A 9,827-nucleotide genomic window follows, 5' to 3' on the forward strand; every position below is an offset into this window, starting at 1 on the left:
GACTTCTAAATCATTTTACTAACTCAGACCTCTTTTCTATACTCCAAGCATGTGCTTCTAAATACTAATTGGTAATTTCCACCTGATACCCCACACACAGCTCGGCCTCACATCCCCAAAGCCTGTCTCTCAACGTTCCTCTCCTCCCACCTGCTGCTGCTTATATCTCTTTGTTAATGATGTTATCAGCCTGAGTCACTGAGGTTCTAAAGGTCAGCCACTTCTTTCTCTTTTCTCCCCTCTCTCTCCTTTCACGTCTGTCTGTGCTGACCCAGCTTTGAGCATGCCTGTTCCATCTGCCGCACCATCTCCGTACTATGACATCGGTTTGAGTCCGCCTCAATTCCTGGCAGGATGATCACCGTGGCTTACTAACTGCTACCATCCCCAGGCTTTCCTCTACCTACGCCTTGACAGGGCCGCCAACAAACTGCTTCAGATATGATGATACGATCACATCATTGTTCTTCTTAAAGCCTTTGCTGATTTTCCGTAGCCAACAGTACAGAACCGTTCCTGGACGAGGATGTATTTGTCAATGCAAGAGAATAAAACACATGTAAGATTGTGATTGCTTGATTCATAATTTTAAAACATTTGACTTGTGGCATAAGGACCTCTATTTGCATTCTTGCCTTATGATCAGAAATAGGTAAGGTGAACCTGACTTGGAGGAGTCCAATTACTCTGATGTCTCACCTTGGCATTTTTTTTTTAATAAAAAATTTATTGAGATATAATTCACATACAGTAAAATTATTTTTCAAAGAAAGTACTATTCAATAGTTTCTAGTATATTCATGGAGATGTGCAACCATCACCAATATGTAATTACAGAATATCTTATTACCCCAAAAAGAAATGCCAAGTTCCAGAACATTTTATTACCCTAAAAAGAAATGCCATGCTAATTACTAATCATTCCCCAATCTCTCTTTTTCCTAGCCCCTAGCAACTACTAGTTGACTTTCTGTATCTATAGATTTGCCTATTTTGGATATTTCACAAAAAATGGAATCATATGATATGTGGCCTTTGGTGTCTATCTTCTTTCATGTAGCATAATGTTTTCAAGGTAATCCACACTGTAGTATGTATCAGTACTTAACTCCTTTATATGGCTTGATAATATTCCATTATATGGCTATACCACATTTTGTTTATCCATTTATCAGCTGACAGACATTTGGGTTCTTTCCACTTTTTGGCAATTATGCATAATGCTGCTAAGAACATTCATGTACACATTTTTGTCTGGACACATGCTTACGATTCTCTTGAATGTATATACTTAGGAGAGGAATTGCTGGATCAAATAAGAAATCTATTTTTAGCATTTTGAGAAATGGCCAAATCTTTTCTAAAATGGCTGTATCATTTTATATTCCTACCAGCAATATATGAAAGTTCTAATTTCTCTACATCCTTGCCAAAATTTATTACTATTTATTTTTTTCTAATTACAGTCATCCTAGCATGTATGAAGTGGTATCTCATTTGGTTTTGCTTTGTGTTTACCATAATGACTAATGATGTTGAACATATTTTCATGTGCTTACTAGATGTTTGCTTATCTTCTTAGGAGAAATGACTTTGAATCCTTTGGCCATTTTTAAAATGAGTTACTTTGATTCTTATGAATGAGTGGTAGGAGTTCTTTGTATATTTTGGTAGAATAATATTCCATTGTGTGGAATACAGGTATCTTCTTGGATATATGATTTGCAGATATGTTCTCCCATTGTGTGGGTTATCTTTTCACTTTTTTGACGATGTCATTTGAAGCACAATAGCTTTTAATTTTTATTTTTATTAAGTCCCACTTAGCTGTTTTTTCCTTTGTCACTTGCTTTTGGTGTCATATCTGAGAAAACTACCTAATCCCAAATCATGAAGATTTACTATGTTTTCTTCCTAGGTTTTTATGGTTTTAGCTCTTACATTCAGTTCTGTGATCCATTTTGAGTTAATTTTTGTATAAGGTATGAGTTAAGGGTCCAACTTCATTCTTTTACTTGTGGATATCCATCTGTCCCAGAGCCATTATGTTGAAAAGGCTATTCTTTATCTACTCTAAATTGCCTTAGCACCCTTTTCAAAAATCAACTGACCGTAAATGTAAGGGTTTATTTCTCAATTTTCAATTCTATTCCATTGATATATGTGTCTAGTCTTATGCTAGTGATACCCTGTTTTTATTATGGTTGCTTTGCAGTGCTTTTAACATCAAGAATTGGGGGCTGCCTGGGTGGCTCAGTTGGTTAAATGTCTGACTCTTGATTTCAACTCAGGTCATGATCTCAGAGTTATGGGATTGAGCCCCACGTTGGGGCTCCATGCTCAGCATGGAGTTTGCTTGAGATTCTCTCCCTCTGCCCCTCCCCTGGCTCATGCGCACGCTCGCACTCTCTCTCTTTCTCTCTCTATCGCTCTCTCTCAAATAAATAAATCTTTTAAAAAATAAAAAAATAAATCAAGAATTGGAAGTTACAACTTTGCTTTTCTCTTTCAAGATAGTTCTTGTTATCCTAGGTCACTTGCATATTCATAAAAATCTTAATTTTAGCTTGTCAGTTTCTGAAAAAAAATCAGCTTGAATTTTGATAATAATCGTGTTGAATCTGTAGATCAATTTCAGATAATATTGCTATCTTAACAATATTAAGTCTTCCAATGTGCATGCATGGGATATCTTTCTATTTATTTAGGTCCTTTATAATTTCATTCAGCAGTTTTCAATATATAAGTCTTGCACTTCTTTTGTTAAACTTCTTCTTAAATATTATATTCTTTTGGATGCTATCTTATATTGCATTATTTTTCTTAACTTCATTTTTCAGTTTTTCACTGCTGTGGTATACACATACAATTGATTTCAGTATATTGATCTTGTATCCTGTAACTCTTCTGAATTTATTTATTAGCTCTTTTTTTAGTGGATTCCTTAGGATTCTCTCTGTACCAAACCATGTCAACAAATAGAGACGGCTTTACTTCTTCATTTCAATCTGGGCATCTTTTTTTTTTTTATTGCCTAATTGATCTGTCTAAAACAACAATACAAGATTGTATAGAAGTGAGAGAGCTGACATCTTATATTTTCCTGATCTTAGGGAGAAAGCTTTTCACTGTTAAGTACAATGTTAGCTGTAAGTTTTTTATAAATGCTCTTTATCAGGTTGAGGGAATTATCTTCTACTCCTTGTTTATTTAGAGTTTTCATCATGAAAAAGTGTTAATTTTTTTATTCATCTATTGAGATGATAACAATATGGGTTTTGTTTTTTATTCTATTAATGTGTTATTGTATTACATTGATTATTTTTCATGTGCATAACCAATCTTGCATTCCTGGGGTAAATCATCTCACTTAGGCTAGTGTATAATCCTTTTTAAATGTTTTTGCATTTGGTTTGCTAGTATTTTGTTGAGAATTATAGTATATCTATATCCATAAGACATGTTGGTCTGTAGTTTTTGTTTCTTGTATCTTTGTCTGATTTTGGTATCAGAGTAACACTGGCCTTCTAGACTGAGCTGGGAAATGCTCCCTTCTCTTTTACTTTTTGGAAGAATTAGTGAAGAATTAGTGTTAATTTTTCTTTTAATATGTGACTCGAATTAACCAGGTAATTATCTGGCTTGGGCTTTTCTTTGTGCTAAGTTTGTTAATTAGTAATTCAATCTTTTTACTTGCTAAAAGTCTGATCATATTTTCTAGTCAGTTTCAGTATTTTGTGTCTAAGAATTTGTCTATTTCATCTAGGTTGTCAAATAAAACATCTACTTGGATTAATACCTACTTTATTTTAGCTTTATACAAAATCTTTGCTTGACTATAGCTCTATTCACTACCCTCTACTTTGTCCTTTCATTATCATACACATTACAAGTTCAACCACATAGCTTTATACTTACAGCCTTGTGTTGTAGGCATCCTTTAAATCAAGCAGGAGAAAAAAGGAGTTATAAACAAAAATACTTTTACTTTGTCTTTTATATTTTACTAGTGCTCTTTATTTCCTCATGTGGGTTCAAATCACTATCTAGTGTCTTTTGTTTTAGCCAGAAGATCTCCCTTTAGTATTTCATGTAGGAAAGTTCTGTTACTGGTGAATTCTATCATTTTTTGTTTATCTGGTAATGTCTTCATTTCCTGTTCATTTTTAAAGAATAGTTTTGCTGGATATAGAATTCTTGGTTGACAATTTTTCTTTCACTATTTTGAATGTGTCATCTCATGGCTTTCTGGACTTCATGGTTTCTGATGAGAAATTGGCTGTTAATATTAGTGAGACAAACTTATACACTTCTCTCTTGCTGCTTTCCAGATTTTTTGATTTTTGGCAAACTGATAATGATGTATGTCAGAGTGGACCTCTGAGAGTTTACCCTACTTGGAATTCATTGAGCTTCTCGGATATGTAAATTTATATTTTACATCAAATATGGGAATTTCCAGGTATTACTTCTTTAAGAATTTTTTCTGTCCCTTCTTGTCTCTCCCTTCTTTCTCATACTCCCATTATGTGTATGTTGGTACACTTGGTGTAGCACAGGTCTCTGAATTTCTACTTACTTTTTTCATTCTTTTTTTTCTTTCTGTTTGTATATTGAATACTCTCCATTTGATCTGTCTTCAAGTTTTCTGATTCTTTTGCCTACTCAAATTTGCTATTGAATCACACTAGTGAATTTTTCATTTTATTGTAGTTCAGATCTCCAAAATTTCTATTTGTTTTTTCCCATAATTTCTCTTTATTAATATTCTGTATGCTGAGATAGTCTTCTCATCTTTTCCTTTATTTCTTTAGATATGATTTCCTTTAATTCTTTCAGCATATTTATGGTCACTGGCTTAATATCTTTGTCTAGTAAGTCCAATGTCTGGACTTCCTAAGAAATCATTCCTATTGACTGCTTTTTCCCCCCCTGTCGATACAATATACTTTCTTACTTTTTTGTATGTCTCATCAACTTTTTGGAAATATGGACATTTAAAATAATATAATACAGCATTTCTGGAAATCAGAGGCACAAAGCCTCTGCTTCTTCTTTATAAATGGAAATAATACCTACTTCTTCAGGATATTTAGCAGATTGAATGAGTTAATGCATATATAGCACTTAGTGTAGTGTATATCTCATAATATTCCCTCAGTAAATGATAATTCAAGGAAGTAATCAGAATGTTCCCATCTCTGAATAGACAGGCTCATTGCAGCTACATGAGTATGTTTCCATTTTGAAAAACAACGTATGTTTCAAAAATGAGAGTATTGCCTATAGGTAGTCTTCCATCTCCCATCATTGAGACATTTCCCAAACTGATTCACATGCATTAATCTCTCTCATGTATGCCACATGCTACCCTCCTATAAATCACAGACTTCCATGAAACATGTCATTCATTCACTCATACATGCATTCTCATGATCAACATTTATTTGGTATGTTACACATGCCAGGCACTAATCTTTTTTTTTTTTTTTTAAAGATTTTAAGAATTTATTTATTTGAGAGAGAGAGAGAGACAGAGAGAGCACAGGCAAGGGGAGGAGCAGAGGGAGAGAGAGAAGCAGACTCCCTGCTCATCAGGGAGCCCGATGAGAGGCTTGATCCTGGGACTCCAGGATCATTACCTGAGCCGGAGGCAGATGCTTAACCGACTGAGCCATCCAGGCACCCACACACATGCTGGGTGCTAATCTTAATATTGGCATAGGGTGATGAGCAAGCAGACAAAGTCCCTGCCCTCATGGACATTAACTTCTAAGAGGGGGTGGGGAGAGATTCTGGTGACTCCACTTTAGCAGTAGAGACTAAAAAACCTAAGATGGCATTTGCCTAATCCTTTGATAACTTAGGTTCTTCTGTGATCCAGATTTCACCCAGGAGAACCCCCATCAGTGGGATTTCAAAGTCCGAGTGAAGAGCATGAGGTAGATGCTGTATTTCTACTCTTCCTGCCAGAGGCTTAAGTGTTCTGCAATCTCTTCAGCAAAGGCCCCAGTATCCTGTCCCTAGCTTCATATGTTTCAAGCAACAGAGATTCCCACTTTGGTGGAGGAGATGATGGTGTGACTCTAGAGCTGGCAGTGGTGGCATCAACTTCCTGATTCTGACCTTTGTATAGTGACCAACACATAATGGCAAACTCTGTTGTGTCATTCCGAGCATTAGCTCAGAAGCTCTGCCTGCTCCCCGACTCCTACAAGATTGTATATGCCACCTAAACCCAGTGTGAAATCCCTTCCTGCTTAAACCCGCTGGAATGGATGATATTATCTGTTACTGACTGCAGAGCAACACAGGGAAACAAATCATAGGAAGATAAATAAAAAAAAACAAGGCACATATTCATTGTCAGAAGTGCTCTAAAAAGAGGGTGATGTAAGATGAGGAAAGGCTTTTCAGAGGGAGTGGTCCCAAAGTCTCCTTGACCAAGTAAGCTGAAACAGAGACCTAAGGAAGGTCGAGGCTAAGAGAAGACAAGGGAAAAGATTTCCAGATCAAGCAAACATCAGAAGCAGAGCCCCAGATTTGGGGAAGAGTTTGTTGTATTCCATCCTCAGAAAGAAGAGCAGCACGATTGGAGATTGGGGACAAAGGGCATGGATGAGACTAGAAACCCAAGCAGGTTCTACATCCGCTCAGAGTGTGGCCCAGTCTGGCACCAGTCTGCAAACTATGTTTGTCCAGCATCCATGATGAGGTAAGTCCAAAATATAAGAGTAAATGTTTAGAAATTTTGCAGCAGTTTGACATCGTCACGGCAGTCAAACAACATTTTTATCACATTTAAGAAAACTATCAGTCCATAACAGACTGGAAATTTGAACAAAAAAATAAAACTGTTCCTTCACTACAGAGGGTTTGAGAGGTTGGTCTCCATGTCTTGTCTCTCAAATTTATCTGTGAAGGGCCAGATAGCAAATGTTTCAGGCTTTGGGGGGCTGTAGGGACTCTGTTGAAACTACACACCTCTGCCGTGGTAGCACAAAAGTGGCCATAGGCAATAGGTAAATATAAGGGTATGGCCGTGTTGCAATAAAACTTTATTTATAAGAACAAAGGATGGGCAGATTTTGGCCTGTCATGCAGTAGTTTATCAACCCTGTTCTAGGCCACAGTAAGGAGACTGTACTAGACTCTAAAGGCAATAAAACCATCTACTTAACCATCATATATTAATTATACTTTGAATAAAAAAACCAAAAAGGCTTCCTGCTTAACTGAAACCATCCCTCACTCTTGATCCTTACCCATCATGCCTGCAAGTATTTGTAAAGTCTTTGCTTCAGTGACTCTAAGTCAGAAACAAATCTTGGAGCTCCTCCTAGCTCCATTTCAGTGTTCTCCTCATAGTGACCTGACCCTGACAGGTGAAGTCTCTGTTTAAGGGCAGGGTCCCTTCTGTCTATTATCTGCATCCTCAGGGAATAAGGATGACACCGTTCACCCTGTAGTGGCCTGATGAGTCAATCTATGGCTCTAAGGGGTCACAGCCTTACATTCTCCAAGACCCAGTCAAACCTAGGTCCACATTGCCCTCTGAGTCATTAAGTCACCTCAGTGCCCAATTTCCTGAAGCATACTATGCCATTTATCTTCTGTACAAAGTTAGATTTCTAAGTCCAGATGTACTTCTGTGACCACTGCCCATCTCTGGCTCTTTTGGTATGTCTGAAATGGTTGTGTTGGACAAGCAGCCCGCCACATGTGTAGCCTTGTTTTTCTCTGAGTTCAGACACTGCCACAGGCAGGAAAGCTTTCTGCATTCACACACATCTCCATTTACACAGCACCCACTTCATAAATACCACCCAACACCCATACAGTAGAATGCCTTATTCTCTTCCCCACATGGAGCATTGACCACTGTGTGAAGAGGTGGACTCCTACCAGTAGGTCTCACACACAGAGGGTATAGAGCTGGGGCAGCTCTTGCTGAAATCTCTTTTATTTAAGATTTCTTTCACTGACTCATGACAAACTTAATGGGTAAAACTTTGCTGTTGCAAGTTTCCTTAAAATATCCCTTCTGGGCCTACCACCGTTTATCTTGGCAGCAGGTAGCTTGGAGAGTTTTGGAAAGTCTCAGCTTGGCATAGCCTCAGAGCTACTGGCACATTAAAGATTAATAAAGCGCATTTAACTGAGCTCAGGACACTGCAACGTGATCCTTCACCGTGAAATGTGCAAGATTCTTTGTTTGCAATGAACACAACTGAAGCCCAAAAGGGCCTAGCGTGACATGCTAAGATAGGAAACAATCAGGAACTTTGTGTGTTTTTCCCTGGTAAATCGATGGGTAGCAATCAATGCCCCTGCTCGGCCATACTCTTACTTAGCATTCTCAGGAATTTAAGGTGGGCATCCGAGGGGGATGCACAGAGCTGGGCATTCAGTGAGCTTGCAGAACCACAGATTGTCCAAAGGCAGCTGCCTCCTTAAAGTGTAAGAGAAGACGGACCTTAAACAAATTCCTAATCTAGCAGCTTCTCCAATGAAAGTCAAGATAAAGCAAAGCATTTGAAAACATTTTGGACTTGCTTGAGTAAAACAGAATGTTTTTGCTTGACTGAATATTAACCTAGGAAGAAGAAAACATTTTTTGCATGCATAGGTGCGGGGCCGGCAGCAGAATGAACCAGAGAACGTTGTAAATGAAAATAAAAATTAAACCCTGTACATCCTAACCGTTGGTTCACAAGAGGAATCTATCTGCTATCCATCTTGGGACACCTGGACACATGCAACAAATACTGGGACAGAGCCGTGGGGGCAAACATTTAAAACTGTATCATTCTGAATTCTGGCACAGCGCTGGCCGGCTCCACGTGCTGGGTAATGCCTTGTGTCTATTGACACAGTGCAACCCCCTCACGTCCTCTAGAAAAGTCCCAGGCAAACCCTGCGCTGTGCACATCTGAGCTCGAGCAGCCCAGCGCTGAGCACATCCGACGCTCTTTCCTCCACACCGACATAAATATTAAAGGGAAAAAAGGGAGAGAAAAGAAAATTCTGTCCTTACCGAAAAGGCATAGCAGACAGGGACGGTGCAGTGTTTCACGTTAGCCCACTCTGTGCTTTCTCTTTCATTCGGTCAATGTTCTAACGCTATTGGTGAGCGTTCCTGGGGTTTTCGGATCTTCCTTCAAGAGTTTTAATCACTGGCTTCCCCAGCCCGGGTTTAACAAACACCGCTGTGTTCTGTCAATATTTGTATGCAGCACCACATTGGGCAGCCAGCCAACACACAGAGTTTCAAGAGGCGAGGGGAGAAAACTGACACCCTAACAAACATGCTTCCCTCTTTTGTGTCTTTCAAGGTGGCGCTCAAAGTGTCATCTTTGCTTCTGACAGGAGCTAAAGATAGCCTCTTTTTGTGACTTTCTCCACTGCCCCCAAACGCCTGGCTGGGCTGCCTGAGCTGGGCTCCATCCGCAAAGTTTGTTTTTTTGTCTCCCTGCCCTGAAGTTCTCCGCACAACCGCCCGGCTTGCCTCTCCACCAGCTGCACTTTAAATGTATTTTAATTGGCTGGAATGTCGAAAGAATCCATTTGGCAGTCGTTTGCATGTGAAGCACGCCCAGGGCAGCTGAAGGAGGCCCCAGAAGCAGCGATTACTTCATCAAAAGCTGCAGTTTGAATACCATTGACTCCTACATAACTACAGTGAACTCAATTCTATAGGCAAGAAGGAGTAATTAATAATTTGCTGAGAAAATTCTTCATTCATCTAAAAGCCAAAAACGCAAAGGAAAAAAAAAAATCCCTGCAGACACAACAGTTCTTATGAAAGCCTTGATTTATAGCCTCCA

General features: G+C 38.7%; 1 protein-coding gene across 1 annotated transcript in view; it reads right to left on the reverse strand.

Annotated features, from left to right (window-relative positions):
- Positions 1-9,490, reverse strand: part of NCKAP5 (NCK associated protein 5) — a 933,280-nt gene extending 923,790 nt beyond the window's left edge. The window contains exon 1 of the mRNA XM_057317349.1: positions 9,038-9,490. The gene's annotated coding sequence lies outside the window, so the exon portion shown is untranslated. The remainder of the gene's footprint in view (positions 1-9,037) is intronic.
- Positions 9,491-9,827: the final 337 nt, after the last annotated feature.

This window comes from Ursus arctos, unplaced genomic scaffold (genome assembly GCF_023065955.2).
Source record: "Ursus arctos isolate Adak ecotype North America unplaced genomic scaffold, UrsArc2.0 scaffold_1, whole genome shotgun sequence".
Classification (NCBI taxonomy): Eukaryota; Metazoa; Chordata; class Mammalia; order Carnivora; family Ursidae; genus Ursus; species Ursus arctos.